This window comes from Somniosus microcephalus, chromosome 23 (assembly GCF_052327205.1).
Source record: "Somniosus microcephalus isolate GS21.2 chromosome 23, FLI_Smic_1.0, whole genome shotgun sequence".
In the NCBI taxonomy this organism is placed as follows: domain Eukaryota; kingdom Metazoa; phylum Chordata; class Chondrichthyes; order Squaliformes; family Somniosidae; genus Somniosus; species Somniosus microcephalus.
In genome coordinates this window covers 69,108,340-69,130,930 of record NC_141009.1, presented here as the reverse complement: position 1 = coordinate 69,130,930, position 22,591 = coordinate 69,108,340, and positions in this window count along the sequence as shown.

The window sequence follows — 22,591 nt, the reverse complement described above, 5'->3', positions numbered from 1 at the left end:
GGAGAAGTCAGTAAAGGGGCGAGTGGGAGTGACACTGAGGGAGGAGCAGTCAGTAAAGGGGCGAGTGGGAGTGACACTGAGGGAGGAGCAGTCAGTAAAGGGGCGAGTGGGAGTGACAATGAGGGAGGAGCAGTCAGTAAAGGGGCGAGTGGTAGAGACACTGAGGGAGGAGCAGTCAGTAAAGTGCGAGTGCGAGTGACACTGAGGGAGGAGCAGTCAGTAAAGGGGCGAGTGGGAGTGACACTGAGGGAGTAGCAGTCATTAAAGGGCCGAGTGGGAGAGAAACTGAGAGAGGAGCAGTCAGTAAAGGGGCGAGTGGGAGCGACACTGAGAGAGGAGCAGTCAGTAAAGGGGCGAGTGGGAGAGACACTGAGGGAGGAGCAGTCAGTAAAGGGGCGAGTGGGAGCGACACTGAGAGAGGAGCAGTCAGTAAAGGGGCGAGTGGGAGAGACACTGAGGGAGGAGCAGTCAGTTTAGGGGCGAGTGGGAGTGACACTGAGGGAGGAGCAGTAAGTAAACGGGCGAGTGGGAGTGACAGTGAGGGAGGAGCAGTCAGTAAAGGGGTGAGTGGGAGCGGCAATGAGGGAGGAGCAGTCAGTAAAGGGGCGAGTGGGAGAGACACTGAGGGAGGAGCAGTCAGTAAAGGGGCGAGTGGGAGCGACACTGAGGGAGGAGCAGTCAGTAAAGGGGCGAGTGGGAGAGATGCTGAGGGAGGCGCAGTCAGTAAAGGGGCGAGTGGGAGCGACACTGAGAGAGGAGCAGTCAGTAAAGGGGCGAGTGGGAGCGACACTGAGAGAGGAGCAGTCAGTAAAGGGGCGAGTGGGAGAGACACTGAGGGAGGAGCAGTCAGCAAAGGGGCGAGTGGGAGAGACACTGAGGGAGGAGCAGTCAGTAAAGGGGCGAGTGGGAGTGACACTGAGGGAGGAACAGTCAGTAAAGGGGCGAGTGGGAGTGACACTGAGGGAGGAGCAGTCAGAAAAGCTGCGAGTGGGAGTGGCACTGAGGGAGGAGCAGTAAGTAAAGGGGCGAGTGGGAGCGACACTGAGCGAGGAGCAGTCAGTAAAGGGGCGAGTGGGAGTGACACTGAGGGAGGAGCAGTCAGTAAAGGGGCGAGTGGGAGCGACACTGAGGGAGGAGCAGTCAGTAAAGGGGCGAGTGGGAGAGACACTGAGGTAGGAGCAGTCAGTAAAGCGGCGAGTGGGAGAGACACTGAGGGAGGAGCAGTCAGTAAAGGGGCGAGTGGGAGTGACATTGACGGAGGAGCAGTCAGTAAATGGGCGAGTGGGAGTGACTCTGAGGGAGGAGCAGTCAGTAAAGGGGCGAGTGGGAGCGGCTCTGAGGGAGGAGCAGTCAGTAAAGGGGCGAGTGGGAGTGACACTGAGGGAGGAGCAGTCAGTAAAGGGGCGAGTGGGAGCGACACTGAGGGAGCAGCAGTCAGTAAAGGGGACAGTGGGAGCGGCACTGAGGGAGGAGCAGTCAGTAAAGGGGCGAGTGGGAGCGACACTGAGGGAGGAGCCGTCAGTAAAGGGGCGAGTGGGAGTGACACTGAGGGAGGAGCAGTCAGTAAAGGGGCGAGTGGGAGTGACAATGAGGGAGGAGCAGTCAGTAAAGGGGCGAGTGGGAGAGACACTGAGGAAGGAGCAGTCAGTAAAGTGCGAGTGCGAGTGACACTGAGGGAGGAGCAGTCAGTAAAGGGGCGAGTGGGAGTGACACTGAGGGAGGAGCAGTCAGTAAAGGGGCGAGTGGGAGAGAAACTGAGAGAGGAGCAGTCAGTAAAGGGGCGAGTGGGAGCGACACTGAGAGAGGAGCAGTCAGTAAAGGGGCGAGTGGGAGAGACACTGAGGGAGGAGCAGTCAGTAAAGGGGCGTGTGGGAGAGACACTGAGGGAGGAGCAGTAAGTAATGGGGCGAGTGGGAGCGACACTGAGAGAGGAGCAGTCAGTAAAGGGGCGAGTGGGAGAGACACTGAGGGAGGAGCAGTCAGTTTAGGGGCGAGTGGTAGTGACACTGAGGGAGGAGCAGTCAGTAAATGGGCGAGTGGGAGTGACTCTGAGGGAGGAGCAGTCAGTAAAGGGGCGAGTGGGAGCGGCTCTGAGGGAGGAGCAGTCAGTAAAGGGGCGAGTGGGAGTGACACTGAGGGAGGAGCAGTTAGTAAAGGGGCGAATGGGAGCGACACTGAGGGAGCAGCAGTCACTAAAGGGGACAGTGGGAGTGGCACTGAGGGAGGAGCAGTCAGTAAAGGGGCGAGTGGGAAAGACACTGAGGGAGGGGCAGTCAGTAAAGAGGCGAGTGGGAGTGACACTGAGGGAGGAGCAGACAGTAAAGGGGCGAGTGGGAGTGACAATGAGGGAGGAGCAGTCAGTAAAGGGGCGAGTGGGAGAGAAACTGAGAGAGGAGCAGTCAGTAAAGGGTCGAATGGGAGCGACACTGAGAGAGGAGCAGTCAGTAAAGGGGCGAGTGGGAGTGACACTGAGGGAGGAGCAGTCACTTAAGGGTTGAGTGGGAGTGACACTGAGGGAGGAGCAGTCAGTAAAGGGGCGAGTGGGAGCGACACTGAGAGAGGAGCAGTCAGTAAAGGGGCGAGTGGGAGAGACACTGAGGGAGGAGCAGTCAGTTTAGGGGCGAGTGGGAGTGACACTGAGGGAGGAGCAGTCAGTAAAGGGGCGAGTGGGAGTGACACTGAGGGAGGAGCAGTCAGTAAAGGGGCGAGTGGGAGCGACACTGAGGGAGGAGCAGTCAGTAAAGAGGTGAGTGGGAGCGGCAATGAGGGAGGAGCAGTCAGTAAAGGGGCGAGTGGGAGAGACACTGAGGGAGGAGCAGTCAGTAAAGGGGCGAGTGGGAGCGGCACTGAGGGAGGAGCAGTCAGTAAAGGGGCGAGTGGGAGTGACACTGAGGGTGGAGCAGTCATTAAAGGGGCGAGTGCGAGCGACACTGAGGGAGGAGCAGTCAGTAAAGGGGCGAGTGGGAGAGACACTGACGGAGGAGCAGTCAGTAAAGGGGCGAGTGGGAGAGACACTGAGGGAGGAGCAGTCAATTTAGGGGCGAGTGGGAGTGACACTGAGGGAGGAGCAGTCAGTAAAGGGGCGAGTGGGAGTGACACTGAGGGAGGAGCCGTCAGTAAAGGGGCGAGTGGGAGCGACACTGAGGGAAGAGCCGTCAGTAAAGGGGCGAGTGGCAGCGACACTGAGGGAGGAGCAGTCAGTAAAGGGGTGAGTGGGAGCGGCACTGAGGGAGGAGCAGTCATTAAGGGGCGAGTGGGGGAGACACTGAGGGAGGAGCAGTCTGTAAAGGGGCGAGTAGGAGCGGCACTGAGGGAGGAGCAGTCAGTAAAGGGGCAAGTGGGAGCGACACTGAGGGAGGAGCAGTCAGTAAAGGGGCGAGTGGGAGTGACACTGAGGGAGGAGCAGTCAGTAAAGGGGCGAGTGGGAGACACACTGAGGGAGGAGCAGTCATTAAAGGGGCGAGTGGGAGAGACACTGACGGAGGAGCAGTCAGTAAAGGGGCGAGGGGGAGCGACACTGAGGGAGGAGCATTCAGTAAAGGGGCGAGGGGGAGTGACACTGAGGGAGGAGCAGTCAGTAAAGGGGTGAGTGGGAGAGACACTGAAAGAGGAGCAGTCAGTAAAGGGGTGAGTGGGCGAGACACTGAGGGAGGAGCAGTCAGTAAAGGGGCGAGTGGGAGCGACACGGAGCGAGGAGCAGTCAGTAAAGGGGCGAGTGGGAGAGACACTGAGGGAGGAGCAGTCAGTAAAGGGGCGAGTCAGAGCGACACTGAGTGAGGAGCAGTTAGTAAAGGGGCGAGTGGGAGTGACACTGAGGGAGCAGAAGTCAGTGAAGGGGCGAGTGGGAGTGACACTGAGGGAGGAGCAGTCAGTAAAGGGGCGAGTGGGAGTGACACTGAGGGAGGAGCAGTCAGTAAAGGGGCGAGTGGGAGTGACAATGAGGGAGGAGCAGTCAGTAAAGGGGCGAGTGGGAGAGACACTGAGGGAGGAGCAGTCAGTAAAGTGCGAGTGCGAGTGACACTGAGGGAGGAGCAGTCAGTAAAGGGACGAGTGGGAGTGACACTGAGGGAGTAGCAGTCAGTAAAGGGGCGAGTGGGAGAGAAACTAAGAGAGGAGCAGTCAGTAAAGGGGCGAGTGGGAGCGACACTGAGAGAGGAGCAGTCAGTAAAGGGGCGAGTGGGAGAGACACTGAGGGAGGAGCAGTCAGTAAAGGGGCGAGTGGGAGCGACACTGAGAGAGGAGCAGTCAGTAAAGGGGCGAGTGGGAGTGACACTGAGGGAGGAGCAGTAAGTAAACGGGCGAGTTGGAGTGACAGTGAGGGAGGAGCAGTCAGTAAAGGGGTGAGTGGGAGCGGCAATGAGGGAGGAGCAGTCAGTAAAGGGGCGAGTGGGAGAGACACTGAGGGAGGAGCAGTCAGTAAAGGGGCGAGTGGGAGCGACACTGAGGGAGGAGCAGTCAGTAAAGGGGCGAGTGGGAGAGATGCTGAGGGAGGCGCAGTCAGTAAAGGGGCGAGTGGGAGCGACTCTGAGAGAGGAGCAGTCAGTAAAGGAGCGAGTGGGAGCGACACTGAGAGAGGAGCAGTCAGTAAAGGGGCGAGTGGGAGAGACACTGAGGGAGGAGCAGTCAGTTTAGGGGCGAGTGGGAGTGACACTGAGGGAGCAGAAGTCAGTAAAGGTGCGAGTGGGAGTGACACTGAGGGAGGAGCAGTCAGTAAAGGGGGGAGTGGGAGCGACACTGAGGGAGGGGCCGTCAGTAAAAGGGCGAGTGGCAGCGACACTGAGGGAGGAGCAGTCAGTAAAGGGGTGAGTGGGAGCGGCAATGAGGGAGGAGCAGTCAGTAAACGGGCGAGTGGGAGAGACACTGAGGGAGGAGCAGTCAGTAAAGGGGCGAGTGGGAGTGACACTGAGGGAGGAGCAGTCAGTAAATGGGCGAGTGGGAGTGACTCTGAGGGAGGAGCAGTCAGTAAAGGGGCGAGTGGGAGCGACTCTGAGGGAGCAGCAGTCACCAAAGGGGACAGTGGGAGCGGCACTGAGGGAGGAGCAGTCAGTAAAGAGGCGAGTGGGAGAGACACTGAGGGAGGAGCAGACAGTAAAGGGGCGAGTGGGAGTGACACTGAGGGAGGAGCAGACAGTAAAGGGGCGAGTGGGAGTGACACTGAGGGAGGAGCAGACAGTAAAGGGGCGAGTGGGAGTGACAATGAGGGAGGAGCAGTCAGTAAAGGGGCGAGTGGGAGAGAAACTGAGAGAGGAGCAGTCAGTAAAGGGACGAATGGGAGCGACACTGAGAGAGGAGCAGTCAGTAAAGGGGCGAGTGGGAGAGAAACTGAGAGAGGAGCAGTCAGTAAAGGGGCGAGTGGGAGCGACACTGACAGAGGAGCAGTCAGTAAAGGGGCGAGTGGGAGAGACACTGAGGGAGGAGCAGTCAGTAAAGCGGCGAGTGGGAGAGACACTGAGGGAGGAGCAGTCAGTAAAGGGGCGAGTGGGAGCGACACTGAGAGAGGAGCAGTCAGTAAAGGGGCGAGTGGGAGAGACACTGAGGGAGGAGCAGTCAGTTTAGGGGCGAGTGGGAGTGACACTGAGGGAGGAGCAGTCAGTAAAGGGGCGAGTGGGAGTGACACTGAGGGAAGAGCAGTCAGTAAAGGGACGAGTGGGAGCGACACTGAGGGAGGAGCCGTCAGTAAAAGGGCGAGTGGCAGCGACACTGAGGGAGGAGCAGTCAGTAAAGGGGCGAGTGGGAGAGACACTGAGGGAGGAGCAGTCAGTAAAGGGGCGAGGGCGAGTGACACTGAGGGAGGAGCAGTCAGTAAAGGGGTGAGTGGGAGAGACACTGAAAGAGGAGCAGTCAGTAAAGGGGTGAGTGGGCGAGACACTGAAAGAGGAGCAGTCAGTAAAGGGGCGAGTGGGAGCGACACTGAGGGAGGAGCAGTCAGTAAAGGGGCGAGTGGGAGAGACACTGAGGGAGGAGCAGTCAGTAAAGGGGCGAGTCGGAGCGACACTGAGTGAGGAGCAGTTAGTAAAGGGGCGAGTGGGAGTGACACTGAGGGAGGAGAAGTCAGTAAAGGGGCGAGTGGGAGTGACACTGAGGGAGGAGCAGTCAGTAAAGGGGCGAGTGGGAGTGACACTGAGGGAGGAGCAGTCAGTAAAGGGGCGAGTGGGAGTGACAATGAGGGAGGAGCAGTCAGTAAAGGGGCGAGTGGGAGAGACACTGAGGGAGGAGCAGTCAGTAAAGTGCGAGTGCGAGTGACACTGAGGGAGGAGCAGTCAGTAAAGGGGCGAGTGGGAGTGACACTGAGGGAGTAGCAGTCAGTAAAGGGGCGAGTGGGAGAGAAACTGAGAGAGGAGCAGTCAGTAAAGGGGCGAGTGGGAGCGACACTGAGAGAGGAGCAGTCAGTAAAGGGGCGAGTGGGAGAGACACTGAGGGAGGAGCAGTCAGTAAAGGGGCGAGTGGGAGCGACACTGAGAGAGGAGCAGTCAGTAAAGGGGCGAGTGGGAGAGACACTGAGGGAGGAGCAGTCAGTTTAGGGGCGAGTGGGAGTGACACTGAGGGAGGAGCAGTAAGTAAACGGGCGAGTTGGAGTGACAGTGAGGGAGGAGCAGTCAGTAAAGGGGTGAGTGGGAGCGGCAATGAGGGAGGAGCAGTCAGTAAAGGGGCGAGTGGGAGAGACACTGAGGGAGGAGCAGTCAGTAAAGGGGCGAGTGGGAGCGACACTGAGGCAGGAGCAGTCAGTAAAGGTGCGAGTGGGAGAGATGCTGAGGGAGGCGCAGTCAGTAAAGGGGCGAGTGGGAGTGACACTGAGGGAGGAGCAGTCAGTAAAGGGGCGAGTGGGAGCGACACTGAGAGAGGAGCAGTCAGTAAAGGGGCGAGTGGGAGCGACACTGAGAGAGGAGCAGTCAGTAAAGGGGCGAGTGGCAGAGACACTGAGGGAGGAGCAGTCAGTTTAGGGGCGAGTGGGAGTGACACTGAGGGAGGAGAAGTCAGTAAAGGTGCGAGTGGGAGTGACACTGAGGGAGGAGCAGTCAGTAAAGGGGGGAGTGGGAGCGACACTGAGGGAGGAGCCGTCAGTAAAAGGGCGAGTGGCAGCGACACTGAGGGAGGAGCAGTCAGTAAAGGGGCGAGTGGGAGCGGCAATGAGGGAGGAGCAGTCAGTAAACGGGCGAGTGGGAGAGACACTGAGGGAGGAGCAGTCAGTAAAGGGGCGAGTGGGAGTGACACTGAGGGAGGAGCAGTCAGTAAATGGGCGAGTGGGAGTGACTCTGAGGGAGGAGCAGTCAGTGAAGGGGCGAGTGGGAGCGACACTGAGGGAGCAGCAGTCACCAAAGGGGACAGTGGGAGCGGCACTGAGGGAGGAGCAATCAGTAAAGGGGCGAGTGGGAGAGACACTGAGGGAGGAGCAGTCAGTAAAGAGGCGAGTGGGAGTGACACTGAGGGAGGAGCAGACAGTAAAGGGGCGAGTGGGAGTGACAATGAGGGAGGAGCAGTCAGTAAAGGGGCGAGTGGGAGAGAAACTGAGAGAGGAGCAGTCAGTAAAGGGACGAATGGGAGCGACACTGAGAGAGGAGCAGTCAGTAAAGGGGCGAGTGGGAGAGAAACTGAGAGAGGAGCAGTCAGTAAAGGGGCGAGTGGGAGCGACACTGACAGAGGAGCTGTCAGTAAAGGGGCGAGTGGGAGAGACACTGAGGGAGGAGCAGTCAGTAAAGGGGCGAGTGGGAGAGACACTGAGGGAGGAGCAGTCAGTAAAGGGGCGAGTGGGAGCGACACTGAGAGAGGAGCAGTCAGTAAAGGGGCGAGTGGGAGAGACACTGAGGGAGGAGCAGTCAGTTTAGGGGCGAGTGGGAGTGACACTGAGGGAGGAGCAGTCAGTAAAGGGGCGAGTGGGAGTGACACTGAGGGAGGAGCAGTCAGTAAAGGGACGAGTGGGAGCGACACTGAGGGAGGAGCCGTCAGTAAAAGGGCGAGTGGCAGCGACACTGAGGGAGGAGCAGTCAGTAAAGGGGTGAGTGGGAGCGGCAATGAGGGAGGAGCAGTCAGTAAAGGGGCGAGTGGGAGAGACACTGAGGGAGGAGCAGTCAGTAAAGGGGCGAGGGCGAGTGACACTGAGGGAGGAGCAGTCAGTAAAGGGGTGAGTGGGAGAGACACTGAAAGAGGAGCAGTCAGTAAAGGGGTGAGTGGGCGAGACACTGAGGGAGGAGCAGTCAGTAAAGGGGCGAGTGGGAGCGACACTGAGGGAGGAGCAGTCAGTAAAGGGGCGAGTGGGAGAGACACTGAGGGAGGAGCAGTCAGTAAAGGGGCGAGTCGGAGCGACACTGAGTGAGGAGCAGTTAGTAAAGGGGCGAGTGGGAGTGCCACTGAGGGAGGAGAAGTCAGTAAAGGGGCGAGTGGGAGTGACACTGAGGGAGGAGCAGTCAGTAAAGGGGCGAGTGGGAGTGACACTGAGGGAGGAGCAGTCAGTAAAGGGGCGAGTGGGAGTGACAATGAGGGAGGAGCAGTCAGTAAAGGGGCGAGTGGTAGAGACACTGAGGGAGGAGCAGTCAGTAAAGTGCGAGTGCGAGTGACACTGAGGGAGGAGCAGTCAGTAAAGGGGCGAGTGGGAGTGACACTGAGGGAGTAGCAGTCATTAAAGGGCCGAGTGGGAGAGAAACTGAGAGAGGAGCAGTCAGTAAAGGGGCGAGTGGGAGCGACACTGAGAGAGGAGCAGTCAGTAAAGGGGCGAGTGGGAGAGACACTGAGGGAGGAGCAGTCAGTAAAGGGGCGAGTGGGAGCGACACTGAGAGAGGAGCAGTCAGTAAAGGGGCGAGTGGGAGAGACACTGAGGGAGGAGCAGTCAGTTTAGGGGCGAGTGGGAGTGACACTGAGGGAGGAGCAGTAAGTAAACGGGCGAGTGGGAGTGACAGTGAGGGAGGAGCAGTCAGTAAAGGGGTGAGTGGGAGCGGCAATGAGGGAGGAGCAGTCAGTAAAGGGGCGAGTGGGAGAGACACTGAGGGAGGAGCAGTCAGTAAAGGGGCGAGTGGGAGCGACACTGAGGGAGGAGCAGTCAGTAAAGGGGCGAGTGGGAGAGATGCTGAGGGAGGCGCAGTCAGTAAAGGGGCGAGTGGGAGCGACACTGAGAGAGGAGCAGTCAGTAAAGGGGCGAGTGGGAGCGACACTGAGAGAGGAGCAGTCAGTAAAGGGGCGAGTGGCAGAGACACTGAGGGAGGAGCAGTCAGTTTAGGGGCGAGTGGGAGTGACACTGAGGGAGGAGAAGTCAGTAAAGGTGCGAGTGGGAGTGACACTGAGGGAGGAGCAGTCAGTAAAGGGGGGAGTGGGAGCGACACTGAGGGAGGAGCCGTCAGTAAAAGGGCGAGTGGCAGCGACACTGAGGGAGGAGCAGTCAGTAAAGGGGTGAGTGGGAGCGGCAATGAGGGAGGAGCAGTCAGTAAACGGGCGAGTGGGAGAGACACTGAGGGAGGAGCAGTCAGTAAAGGGGCGAGTGGGAGTGACACTGAGGGAGGAGCAGTCAGTAAATGGGCGAGTGGGAGTGACTCTGAGGGAGGAGCAGTCAGTGAAGGGGCGAGTGGGAGCGACACTGAGGGAGCAGCAGTCACCAAAGGGGACAGTGGGAGCGGCACTGAGGGAGGAGCAATCAGTAAAGGGGCGTGTGGGAGAGACACTGAGGGAGGAGCAGTCAGTAAAGAGGCGAGTGGGAGTGACACTGAGGGAGGAGCAGACAGTAAAGGGGCGAGTGGGAGTGACAATGAGGGAGGAGCAGTCAGTAAAGGGGCGAGTGGGAGAGAAACTGAGAGAGGAGCAGTCAGTAAAGGGACGAATGGGAGCAACACTGAGAGAGGAGCAGTCAGTAAAGGGGCGAGTGGGAGAGAAACTGAGAGAGGAGCAGTCAGTAAAGGGGCGAGTGGGAGCGACACTGACAGAGGAGCAGTCAGTAAAGGGGCGAGTGGGAGAGACACTGAGGGAGGAGCAGTCAGTAAAGGGGCGAGTGGGAGAGACACTGAGGAAGGAGCAGTCAGTAAAGGGGTGAGTGGGAGCGACACTGAGAGAGGAGCAGTCAGTAAAGGGGCGAGTGGGAGAGACACTGAGGGAGGAGCAGTCAGTTTAGGGGCGAGTGGGAGTGACACTGAGGGAGGAGCAGTCAGTAAAGGGGCGAGTGGGAGTGACACTGAGGGAGGAGCAGTCAGTAAAGGGACGAGTGGGAGCGACACTGAGGGAGGAGCCGTCAGTAAAAGGGCGAGTGGCAGCGACACTGAGGGAGGAGCAGTCAGTAAAGGGGTGAGTGGGAGCGCCAATGAGGGAGGAGCAGTCAGTAAAGGGGCGAGTGGGAGAGACACTGAGGGAGGAGCAGTCAGTAAAGGGGCGAGTGGGAGCGGCACTGAGGGAGGAGCAGTCAGTAAAGGGGCGAGTGGGAGTGACACTGAGGGTGGAGCAGTCATTAAAGGGGCGAGTGGGAGAGACACTGACGGAGGAGCAGTCAGTAAAGGGGCGAGTGGGAGAGACACTGAGGGAGGAGCAGTCAGTAAAGGGGCGAGTGGGAGTGACACTGAGGGAGGAGCAGTCATTAAGGGGCGAGTGGGAGAGACACTGAGGGAGGAGCAGTCAGTAAAGGGGCGAGTGGGAGCGACACTGAGAGAGGAGCAGTCAGTAAAGGGGCGAGTGGGAGTGACCCTGAGGGAGGAGCAGTCAGTAAAAGGGCGAGTGGCAGCGACACTGAGGGAGGAGCAGTCAGTAAAGGGGTGAGTGGGAGCGGCAATGAGGGAGGAGCAGTCAGTAAAGGGGCGAGTGGGAGTGACACTGAGGGAGGAGCAGTCAGTAAATGGGCGAGTGGGAGTGACTCTGAGGGAGGAGCAGTCAGTAAAGGGGCGAGTGGGAGCGGCTCTGAGGGAGGAGCAGTCAGTAAAGGGGCGAGTGGGAGTGACACTGAGGGAGGAGCAGTCAGTAAAGGGGCGAGTGGGAGCGACACTGAGGGAGCAGCAGTCACCAAAGGGGACAGTGGGAGCGGCACTGAGGGAGGAGCAGTCAGTAAAGGGGCGAGTGGGAGAGACACTGAGGGAGGAGCAGTCAGTAAAGGGGACAGTGGGAGCGGCACTGAGGGAGGAGCAGTCAGTAAAGGGGCGAGTGGGAGAGAAACTGAGAGAGGAGCAGTCAGTAAAGGGACGAATGGGAGCGACACTGAGAGAGGAGCAGTCAGTAAAGGGGCGAGTGGGAGAGAAACAGAGAGAGGAGCAGTCAGTAAAGGGGCGAGTGGGAGCGACACTGACAGAGGAGCTGTCAGTAAAGGGGCGAGTGGGAGAGACACTGAGGGAGGAGCAGTCAGTAAAGGGGCGAGTGGGAGAGACACTGAGGGAGGAGCAGTCAGTAAAGGGGCGAGTGGGAGCGACACTGAGAGAGGAGCAGTCAGTAAAGGGGCGAGTGGGAGAGACACTGAGGGAGGAGCAGTCAGTTTAGGGGCGAGTGGGAGTGACACTGAGGGAGGAGCAGTCAGTAAAGGGGCGAGTGGGAGTGACACTGAGGGAGGAGCAGTCAGTAAAGGGACGAGTGGGAGCGACACTGAGGGAGGAGCCGTCAGTAAAAGGGCGAGTGGCAGCGACACTGAGGGAGGAGCAGTCAGTAAAGGGGTGAGTGGGAGCGGCAATGAGGGAGGAGCAGTCAGTAAAGGGGCGAGTGGGAGAGACACTGAGGGAGGAGCAGTCAGTAAAGGGGCGAGGGCGAGTGACACTGAGGGAGGAGCAGTCAGTAAAGGGGTGAGTGGGAGAGACACTGAAAGAGGAGCAGTCAGTAAAGGGGTGAGTGGGCGAGACACTGAGGGAGGAGCAGTCAGTAAAGGGGCGAGTGGGAGCGACACTGAGGGAGGAGCAGTCAGTAAAGGGGCGAGTGGGAGAGACACTGAGGGAGGAGCAGTCAGTAAAGGGGCGAGTCGGAGCGACACTGAGTGAGGAGCAGTTAGTAAAGGGGCGAGTGGGAGTGCCACTGAGGGAGGAGAAGTCAGTAAAGGGGCGAGTGGGAGTGACACTGAGGGAGGAGCAGTCAGTAAAGGGGCGAGTGGGAGTGACACTGAGGGAGGAGCAGTCAGTAAAGGGGCGAGTGGGAGTGACAATGAGGGAGGAGCAGTCAGTAAAGGGGCGAGTGGTAGAGACACTGAGGGAGGAGCAGTCAGTAAAGTGCGAGTGCGAGTGACACTGAGGGAGGAGCAGTCAGTAAAGGGGCGAGTGGGAGTGACACTGAGGGAGTAGCAGTCATTAAAGGGGCGAGTGGGAGAGAAACTGAGAGAGGAGCAGTCAGTAAAGGGGCGAGTGGGAGCGACACTGAGAGAGGAGCAGTCAGTAAAGGGGCGAGTGGGAGAGACACTGAGGGAGGAGCAGTCAGTAAAGGGGCGAGTGGGAGCGACACTGAGAGAAGAGCAGTCAGTAAAGGGGCGAGTGGGAGAGACACTGAGGGAGGAGCAGTCAGTTTAGGGGCGAGTGGGAGTGACACTGAGGGAGGAGCAGTAAGTAAACGGGCGAGTGGGAGTGACAGTGAGGGAGGAGCAGTCAGTAAAGGGGTGAGTGGGAGCGGCAATGAGGGAGGAGCAGTCAGTAAAGGGGCGAGTGGGAGAGACACTGAGGGAGGAGCAGTCAGTAAAGGGGCGAGTGGGAGCGACACTGAGGGAGGAGCAGTCAGTAAAGGGGCGAGTGGGAGAGATGCTGAGGGAGGCGCAGTCAGTAAAGGGGCGAGTGGGAGCGACACTGAGAGAGGAGCAGTCAGTAAAGGGGCGAGTGGGAGCGACACTGAGAGAGGAGCAGTCAGTAAAGGGGCGAGTGGCAGAGACACTGAGGGAGGAGCAGTCAGTTTAGGGGCGAGTGGGAGTGACACTGAGGGAGGAGAAGTCAGTAAAGGTGCGAGTGGGAGTGACACTGAGGGAGGAGCAGTCAGTAAAGGGGGGAGTGGGAGCGACACTGAGGGAGGAGCCGTCAGTAAAAGGGCGAGTGGCAGCGACACTGAGGGAGGAGCAGTCAGTAAAGGGGTGAGTGGGAGCGGCAATGAGGGAGGAGCAGTCAGTAAACGGGCGAGTGGGAGAGACACTGAGGGAGGAGCAGTCAGTAAAGGGGCGAGTGGGAGTGACACTGAGGGAGGAGCAGTCAGTAAATGGGCGAGTGGGAGTGACTCTGAGGGAGGAGCAGTCAGTGAAGGGGCGAGTGGGAGCGACACTGAGGGAGCAGCAGTCACCAAAGGGGACAGTGGGAGCGGCACTGAGGGAGGAGCAATCAGTAAAGGGGCGAGTGGGAGAGACACTGAGGGAGGAGCAGTCAGTAAAGAGGCGAGTGGGAGTGACACTGAGGGAGGAGCAGACAGTAAAGGGGCGAGTTTGAGTGACAATGAGGGAGGAGCAGTCAGTAAAGGGGCGAGTGGGAGAGAAACTGAGAGAGGAGCAGTCAGTAAAGGGACGAATGGGAGCAACACTGAGAGAGGAGCAGTCAGTAAAGGGGCGAGTGGGAGAGAAACTGAGAGAGGAGCAGTCAGTAAAGGGGCGAGTGGGAGCGACACTGACAGAGGAGCAGTCAGTAAAGGGGCGAGTGGGAGAGACACTGAGGGAGGAGCAGTCAGTAAAGGGGCGAGTGGGAGAGACACTGAGGAAGGAGCAGTCAGTAAAGGGGTGAGTGGGAGCGACACTGAGAGAGGAGCAGTCAGTAAAGGGGCGAGTGGGAGAGACACTGAGGGAGGAGCAGTCAGTTTAGGGGCGAGTGGGAGTGACACTGAGGGAGGAGCAGTCAGTAAAGGGGCGAGTGGGAGTGACACTGAGGGAGGAGCAGTCAGTAAAGGGACGAGTGGGAGCGACACTGAGGGAGGTGCCGTCAGTAAAAGGGCGAGTGGCAGCGACACTGAGGGAGGAGCAGTCAGTAAAGGGGTGAGTGGGAGCGCCAATGAGGGAGGAGCAGTCAGTAAAGGGGCGAGTGGGAGAGACACTGAGGGAGGAGCAGTCAGTAAAGGGGCGAGTGGGAGCGGCACTGAGGGAGGAGCAGTCAGTAAAGGGGCGAGTGGGAGTGACACTGAGGGTGGAGCAGTCATTAAAGGGGCGAGTGGGAGAGACACTGACGGAGGAGCAGTCAGTAAAGGGGCGAGTGGGAGAGACACTGAGGGAGGAGCAGTCAGTAAAGGGGCGAGTGGGAGTGACACTGAGGGAGGAGCAGTCATTAAGGGGCGAGTGGGAGAGACACTGAGGGAGGAGCAGTCAGTAAAGGGGCGAGTGGGAGCGACACTGAGAGAGGAGCAGTCAGTAAAGGGGCGAGTGGGAGTGACCCTGAGGGAGGAGCAGTCAGTAAAAGGGCGAGTGGCAGCGACACTGAGGGAGGAGCAGTCAGTAAAGGGGTGAGTGGGAGCGGCAATGAGGGAGGAGCAGTCAGTAAAGGGGCGAGTGGGAGTGACACTGAGGGAGGAGCAGTCAGTAAATGGGCGAGTGGGAGTGACTCTGAGGGAGGAGCAGTCAGTAAAGAGGCGAGTGGGAGCGGCTCTGAGGGAGGAGCAGTCAGTAAAGGGGCGAGTGGGAGTGACACTGAGGGAGGAGCAGTCAGTAAAGGGGCGAGTGGGAGCGACACTGAGGGAGCAGCAGTCACCAAAGGGGACAGTGGGAGCGGCACTGAGGGAGGAGCAGTCAGTAAAGGGGCGAGTGGGAGAGACACTGAGGGAGGAGCAGTCAGTAAAGGGGACAGTGGGAGCGGCACTGAGGGAGGAGCAGTCAGTAAAGGGGCGAGTGGGAGAGAAACTGAGAGAGGAGCAGTCAGTAAAGGGACGAATGGGAGCGACACTGAGAGAGGAGCAGTCAGTAAAGGGGCGAGTGGGAGAGAAACTGAGAGAGGAGCAGTCAGTAAAGGGGCGAGTGGGAGCGACACTGACAGAGGAGCAGTCAGTAAATGGGCGAGTGGGAGAGACACTGAGGGAGGAGCAGTCAGTTTAGGGGCGAGTGGGAGTGACACTGAGGGAGGAGCAGTCAGTAAAGGGGCGAGTGGGAGTGACACTGAGGGAGGAGCAGTCAGTAAAGGGACGAGTGGGAGCGACACTGAGGGAGGAGCCGTCAGTAAAAGGGCGAGTGGGAGAGAAACTGAGAGAGGAGCAGTCAGTAAAGGGGCGAGTGGGAGCGACACTGACAGAGGAGCAGTCAGTAAAAGGGCGAGTGGGAGAGACACTGAGGGAGGAGCAGTCAGTAAAGGGGCGAGTGGGAGAGACACTGAGGGAGGAGCAGTCAGTAAAGGGGCGAGTGGGAGCGACACTGAGAGAGGAGCAGTCAGTAAAGGGGCGAGTGGGAGAGACACTGAGGGAGGAGCAGTCAGTTTAGGGGCGAGTGGGAGTGACACTGAGGGAGGAGCAGTCAGTAAAGGGGCGAGTGGGAGTGACACTGAGGGAGGAGCAGTCAGTAAAGGGACGAGTGGGAGCGACACTGAGGGAGGAGCAGTCAGTTTAGGGGCGAGTGGGAGTGACACTGAGGGAGGAGCAGTCAGTAAAGGGGCGAGTGGGAGTGACACTGAGGGAGGAGCAGTCAGTAAAGGGACGAGTGGGAGCGACACTGAGGGAGGAGCCGTCAGTAAAAGGGCGAGTGGCAGCGACACTGAGGGAGGAGCAGTCAGTAAAGGGGTGAGTGGGAGCTGCAATGAGGGAGGAGCAGTCAGTAAAGGGGCGAGTGGGAGAGACACTGAGGGTGGAGCAGTCAGTAAAGGGGCGAGTGGGAGCGGCACTGAGGGAGGAGCAGTCAGTAAAGGGGCGAGTGGGAGTGACACTGAGGGTGGAGCAGTCATTAAAGGGGCGAGTGGGAGAGACACTGACGGAGGAGCAGTCAGTAAAGGGGCGAGTGGGAGAGACACTGAGGGAGGAGCAGTCAATTTAGGGGCGAGTGGGAGTGACACTGAGGGAGGAGCAGTCAGTAAAGGGGCGAGTGGGAGTGACACTGAGGGAGGAGCAGTCAGTAAAGGGGCGAGTGGGAGCGACACTGAGGGAAGAGCAGTCATTAAGGGGCGAGAGGGAGAGACACTGAGGGAGGAGCAGTCAGTAAAGGGGCGAGTGGGAGCGACACTGAGAGAGGAGCAGTCAGTAAAGGGGCGAGTGGGAGTGACACTGAGGGAGGAGCAGTCAGTAAAAGGGCGAGTGGCAGCGACACTGAGGGAGGAGCAGTCAGTAAAGGGGTGAGTGGGAGCGGCAATGAGGGAGGAGCAGTCAGTAAACGGGCGAGTGGGAGAGACACTGAGGGAGGAGCAGTCAGTAAAGGGGCGAGTGGGAGTGACACTGAGGGAGGAGCAGTCAGTAAAGGGGCGAGTGGGAGCGGCTCTGAGGGAGGAGCAGTCAGTAAAGGGGCGAGTGGGAGTGACACTGAGGGAGGAGCAGTCAGTAAAGGGGCGAGTTGGAGCGACACTGAGGAAGCAGCAGTCACCAAAGGGGACAGTGGGAGCGGCACTGAGGGAGGAGCAGTCAGTAAAGGGGCGAGTGGGAGAGACACTGAGGGAGGAGCAGTCAGTAAAGGGGACAGTGGGAGCGGCACTGAGGGAGGAGCAGTCAGTAAAGGGGCGAGTGGGAGAGACACTGAGGGAGGAGCAGTCAGTAATGAGGCGAGTGGGAGTGACACTGAGGGAGGATCAGACAGTAAAGGGGCGAGTGGGAGAGACACTGAGGGAGGAGCAGTCAGTAAAGGGGCGAGTGGGAGCGACACTGAGAGAGGAGCAGTCAGTAAAGGGGCGAGTGGGAGTGACACTGAGGGAGGAGCAGTCAGTAAAAGGGCGAGTGGGAGTGACACTGAGGGAGGAGCAGTCAGTAAATGGGCGAGTGGGAGTGACTCTGAGGGAGGAGCAGTCAGTAAAGGGGCGAGTGGGAGCGGCTCTGAGGGAGGAGCAGTCAGTAAAGGGGCGAGTGGGAGTGACACTGAGGGAGGAGCAGTCAGTAAAGGGGCGAGTGGGAGCGACACTGAGGGAGCAGCAGTCACCAAAGGGGACAGTGGGAGCGGCACTGAGGGAGGAGCACTCAGTAAAGGGGCGAGTGGGAGAGACACTGAGGGAGGAGCAGTCAGTAAAGAGGCGAGTGGGAGTGACACTGAGGGAGGAGCAGACAGTAAAGGGGCGAGTGGGAGTGACAATGAGGGAGGAGCAGTCAGTAAAGGGGCGAGTGGGAGAGAAACTGAGAGAGGAGCAGTCAGTAAAGGGGCGAATGGGAGCGACACTGAGAGAGGAGCAGTCAGTAAAGGGGCGAGTGGGAGAGAAACTGAGAGAGGAGCAGTCAGTAAAGGGGCGAGTGGGAGCGACACTGAGAGAGGAGCAGTCAGTAAAGGGGCGAGTGGGAGAGACACTGAGGGAGGAGCAGTCAGTAAAGGGGCGAGTGGGAGAGACACTGAGGGAGGAGCAGTCAGTAAAGGGGCGAGTGGGAGCGACACTGAGGGAGGAGCAGTCATTAAAGGGGTGAGTGGGAGTGGCACTGAGAGAGGATCAGTCAGTAAAGGGGCGAGTGGGAGCGAAACTGAGGCAGGAGCAGTCAGTAAAGGGGCGAGTGGGAGCGGCACCGAGGGAGGAGCAGTCAGTAAAGGGGTGAGTGGGAGCGACACTGAGGGAGGAGCAGTCAGTAAAGGGGTGAGTGAGAGTGACACTGAGGGAGGAGCAGTCAGTAAAGTGCGAGTGCGAGTGACACTGAGGGAGGAGCAGTCAGTAAAGGGGCGAGTGGGAGTGACACTGAGGGAGTAGCAGTCAGTAAAGGGGCGAGTGGGAGAGAAACTGAGAGACGAGCAGTCAGTAAAGGGGCGAGTGGGAGCGACACTGAGAGAGGAGCAGTCAGTAAAGGGGCGAGTGGGAGAGACACTGAGGGAGGAGCAGTCAGTAAAGGGGCGAGTGGGAGCGACTCTGAGAGAGGAGCAGTCAGTAAAGGGGCGAGTGGGAGAGACACTGAGGGAGGAGCAGTCAGTTTAGGGGCGAGTGGGAGTGACACTGAGGGAGGAGCAGTAAGTAAACGGGCGAGTGGGAGTGACAGTGAGGGAGGAGCAGTCAGTAAAGGGGTGAGTGGGAGCGGCAATGAGGGAGGAGCAGTCAGTAAAGGGGCGAGTGGGAGAGACACTGAGGGAGGAGCAGTCAGTAAAGGGGCGAGTGGGAGCGACACTGAGGCAGGAGCAGTCAGTAAAGGGGCGAGTGGGAGAGATGCTGAGGGAGGCGCAGTCAGTAAAGGGGCGAGTGGGAGTGACACTGAGGGAGGAGCAGTCAGTAAAGGGGCGAGTGGGAGCGACACTGAGAGAGGAGCAGTCAGTAAAGGGGCGAGTGGGAGCGACACTGAGAGAGGAGCAGTCAGTAAAGGGGCGAGTGGCAGAGACACTGAGGGAGGAGCAGTCAGTTTAGGGGCGAGTGGGAGTGACACTGAGGGAGGAGAAGTCAGTAAAGGTGCGAGTGGGAGTGACACTGAGGGAGGAGTAGTCAGTAAAGGGGGGAGTGGGAGCGACACTGAGGGAGGAGCCGTCAGTAAAAGGGCGAGTGGCAGCGACACTGAGGGAGGAGCAGTCAGTAAAGGGGCGAGTGGGAGCGGCAATGAGGGAGGAGCAGTCAGTAAACGGGCGAGTGGGAGAGACACTGAGGGAGGAGCAGTCAGTAAAGGGGCGAGTGGGAGTGACACTGAGGGAGGAGCAGTCAGTAAATGGGCGAGTGGGAGTGACTCTGAGGGAGGAGCAGTCAGTGAAGGGGCGAGTGGGAGCGACACTGAGGGAGCAGCAGTCACCAAAGGGGACAGTGGGAGCGGCACTGAGGGAGGAGCAATCAGTAAAGGGGCGAGTGGGAGAGACACTGAGGGAGGAGCAGTCAGTAAAGAGGCGAGTGGGAGTGACACTGAGGGAGGAGCAGACAGTAAAGGGGCGAGTGGGAGTGACAATGAGGGAGGAGCAGTCAGTAAAGGGGCGAGTGGGAGAGAAACTGAGAGAGGAGCAGTCAGTAAAGGGACGAATGGGAGCGACACTGAGAGAGGAGCAGTCAGTAAAGGGGCGAGTGGGAGAGAAACTGAGAGAGGAGCAGTCAGTAAAGGGGCGAGTGGGAGCGACACTGAGAGAGGAGCAGTCAGTAAAGGGGCGAGTGGGAGAGACACTGAGGGAGGAGCAGTCAGTTTAGGGGCGAGTGGGAGTGACACTGAGGGAGGAGCAGTCAGTAAAGGGGCGAGTGGGAGTGACACTGAGGGAGGAGCAGTCAGTAAAGGGACGAGTGGGAGCGACACTGAGGGAGGAGCCGTCAGTAAAAGGGCGAGTGGCAGCGACACTGAGGGAGGAGCAGTCAGTAAAGGGGTGAGTGGGAGCGGCAATGAGGGAGGAGCAGTCAGTAAAGGGGCGAGTGGGAGAGACACTGAGGGAGGAGCAGTCAGTAAAGGGGCGAGGGCGAGTGACACTGAGGGAGGAGCAGTCAGTAAAGGGGTGAGTGGGAGAGACACTGAAAGAGGAGCAGTCAGTAAAGGGGTGAGTGGGCGAGACACTGAGGGAGGAGCAGTCAGTAAAGGGGCGAGTGGGAGCGACACTGAGGGAGGAGCAGTCAGTAAAGGGGCGAGTGGGAGAGACACTGAGGGAGGAGCAGTCAGTAAAGGGGCGAGTCGGAGCGACACTGAGTGAGCAGCAGTTAGTAAAGGGGCGAGTGGGAGTGACACTGAGGGAGGAGAAGTCAGTAAAGGGGCGAGTGGGAGTGACACTGAGGGAGGAGCAGTCAGTAAAGGGGCGAGTGGGAGTGACACTGAGGGAGGAGCAGTCAGTAAAGGGGCGAGTGGGAGTGACAATGAGGGAGGAGCAGTCAGTAAAGGGGCGAGTGGGAGAGACACTGAGGGAGGAGCAGTCAGTAAAGTGCGAGTGCGAGTGACACTGAGGGAGGAGCAGTCAGTAAAGGGGCGAGTGGGAGTGACACTGAGGGAGTAGCAGTCAGTAAAGGGGCGAGTGGGAGAGAAACTGAGAGAGGAGCAGTCAGTAAAGGGGCGAGTGGGAGCGACACTGAGAGAGGAGCAGTCATTAAAGGGGCGAGTGGGAGAGACACTGAGGGAGGAGCAGTCAGTAAAGGGGCGAGTGGGAGCGACACTGAGAGAGGAGCAGTCAGTAAAGGGGCGAGTGGGAGAGACACTGAGGGAGGAGCAGTCAGTTTAGGGGCGAGTGGGAGTGACACTGAGGGAGGAGCAGTAAGTAAACGGGCGAGTGGGAGTGACAGTGAGGGAGGAGCAGTCAGTAAAGGGGTGAGTGGGAGCGGCAATGAGGGAGGAGCAGTCAGTAAAGGGGCGAGTGGGAGAGACACTGAGGGAGGAGCAGTCAGTAATGGGGCGAGTGGGAGCGACACTGAGGGAGGAGCAGTCAGTAAAGGGGCGAGTGGGAGAGATGCTGAGGGAGGCGCAGTCAGTAAAGGGGCGAGTGGGAGCGACACTAAGAGAGGAGCAGTCAGTAAAGGGGCGAGTGGGAGCGACACTGAGAGAGGAGCAGTCAGTAAAGGGGCGAGTGGCAGAGACACTGAGGGAGGAGCAGTCAGTTTAGGGGCGAGTGGGAGTGACACTGAGGGAGGAGAAGTCAGTAAAGGTGCGAGTGGGAGTGACACTGAGGGAGGAGCAGTCAGTAAAGGGGGGAGTGGGAGCGACACTGAGGGAGGAGCCGTCAGTAAAAGGGCGAGTGGCAGCGACACTGAGGGAGGAGCAGTCAGTAAAGGGGTGAGTGGGAGCGGCAATGAGGGAGGAGCAGTCAGTAAACGGGCGAGTGGGAGAGACACTGAGGGAGGAGCAGTCAGTAAAGGGGCGAGTGGGAGTGACACTGAGGGAGGAGCAGTCAGTAAATGGGCGAGTGGGAGTGACTCTGAGGGAGGAGCAGTCAGTGAAGGGGCGAGTGGGAGCGACACTGAGGGAGCAGCAGTCACCAAAGGGGACAGTGGGAGCGGCACTGAGGGAGGAGCAATCAGTAAAGGGGCGAGTGGGAGAGACACTGAGGGAGGAGCAGTCAGTAAAGAGGCGAGTGGGAGTGACACTGAGGGAGGAGCAGACAGTAAAGGGGCGAGTGGGAGTGACAATAAGGGAGGAGCAGTCAGTAAAGGGGCGAGTGGGAGAGAAACTGAGAGAGGAGCAGTCAGTAAAGGGACGAATGGGAGCGACACTGAGAGAGGAGCAGTCAGTAAAGGGGCGAGTGGGAGAGAAACTGAGAGAGGAGCAGTCAGTAAAGGGGCGAGTGGGAGCGACACTGACAGAGGAGCAGTCAGTATAGGGGCGAGTGGGAGAGACACTGAGGGAGGAGCAGTCAGTAAAGGGGCGAGTGGGAGAGACACTGAGGAAGGAGCAGTCAGTAAAGGGGCGAGTGGGAGCGACACTGAGAGAGGAGCAGTCAGTAAAGGGGCGAGTGGGAGAGACACTGAGGGAGGAGCAGTCAGTTTAGGGGCGAGTGGGAGTGACACTGAGGGAGGAGCAGTCAGTAAAGGGGCGAGTGGGAGTGACACTGAGGGAGGAGCAGTCAGTAAAGGGACGAGTGGGAGCGACACTGAGGGAGGAGCCGTCAGTAAAAGGGCGAGTGGCAGCGACACTGAGGGAGGAGCAGTCAGTAAAGGGGTGAGTGGGAGCGGCAATGAGGGAGGAGCAGTCAGTAAAGGGGCGAGTGGGAGAGACACTGAGGGAGGAGCAGTCAGTAAAGGGGCGAGTGGGAGCGGCACTGAGGGAGGAGCAGTCAGTAAAGGGGCGAGTGGGAGTGACACTGAGGGTGGAGCAGTCATTAAAGGGGCGAGTGGGAGAGACACTGACGGAGGAGCAGTCAGTAAAGGGGCGAGTGGGAGAGACACTGAGGGAGGAGCAGTCAGTAAAGGGGCGAGTGGGAGTGACACTGAGGGAGGAGCAGTCATTAAGGGGCGAGTGGGAGAGACACTGAGGGAGGAGCAGTCAGTAAAGGGGCGAGTGGGAGCGACACTGAGAGAGGAGCAGTCAGTAAAGGGGCGAGTGGGAGTGACACTGAGGGAGGAGCAGTCAGTAAAAGGGCGAGTGGCAGCGACACTGAGGGAGGAGCAGTCAGTAAAGGGGTGAGTGGGAGCGGCAATGAGGGAGGAGCAGTCAGTAAAGGGGCGAGTGGGAGTGACACTGAGGGAGGAGCAGTCAGTAAATGGGCGAGTGGGAGTGACTCTGAGGGAGGAGCAGTCAGTAAAGGGGCGAGTGGGAGCGGCTCTGAGGGAGGAGCAGTCAGTAAAGGGGCGAGTGGGAGTGACACTGAGGGAGGAGCAGTCAGTAAAGGGGCGAGTGGGAGCGACACTGAGGGAGCAGCAGTCACCAAAGGGGACAGTGGGAGCGGCACTGAGGGAGGAGCAGTCAGTAAAGGGGCGAGTGGGAGAGACACTGAGGGAGGAGCAGTCAGTAAAGGGGACAGTGGGAGCGGCACTGAGGGAGGAGCAGTCAGTAAAGGGGCGAGTGGGAGAGAAACTGAGAGAGGAGCAGTCAGTAAAGGGACGAATGGGAGCGACACTGAGAGAGGAGCAGTCAGTAAAGGGGCGAGTGGGAGAGAAACTGAGAGAGGAGCAGTCAGTAAAGGGGCGAGTGGGAGCGACACTGACAGAGGAGCAGTCAGTAAAGGGGCGAGTGGGAGAGACACTGAGGGAGGAGCAGTCAGTTTAGGGGCGAGTGGGAGTGACACTGAGGGAGGAGCAGT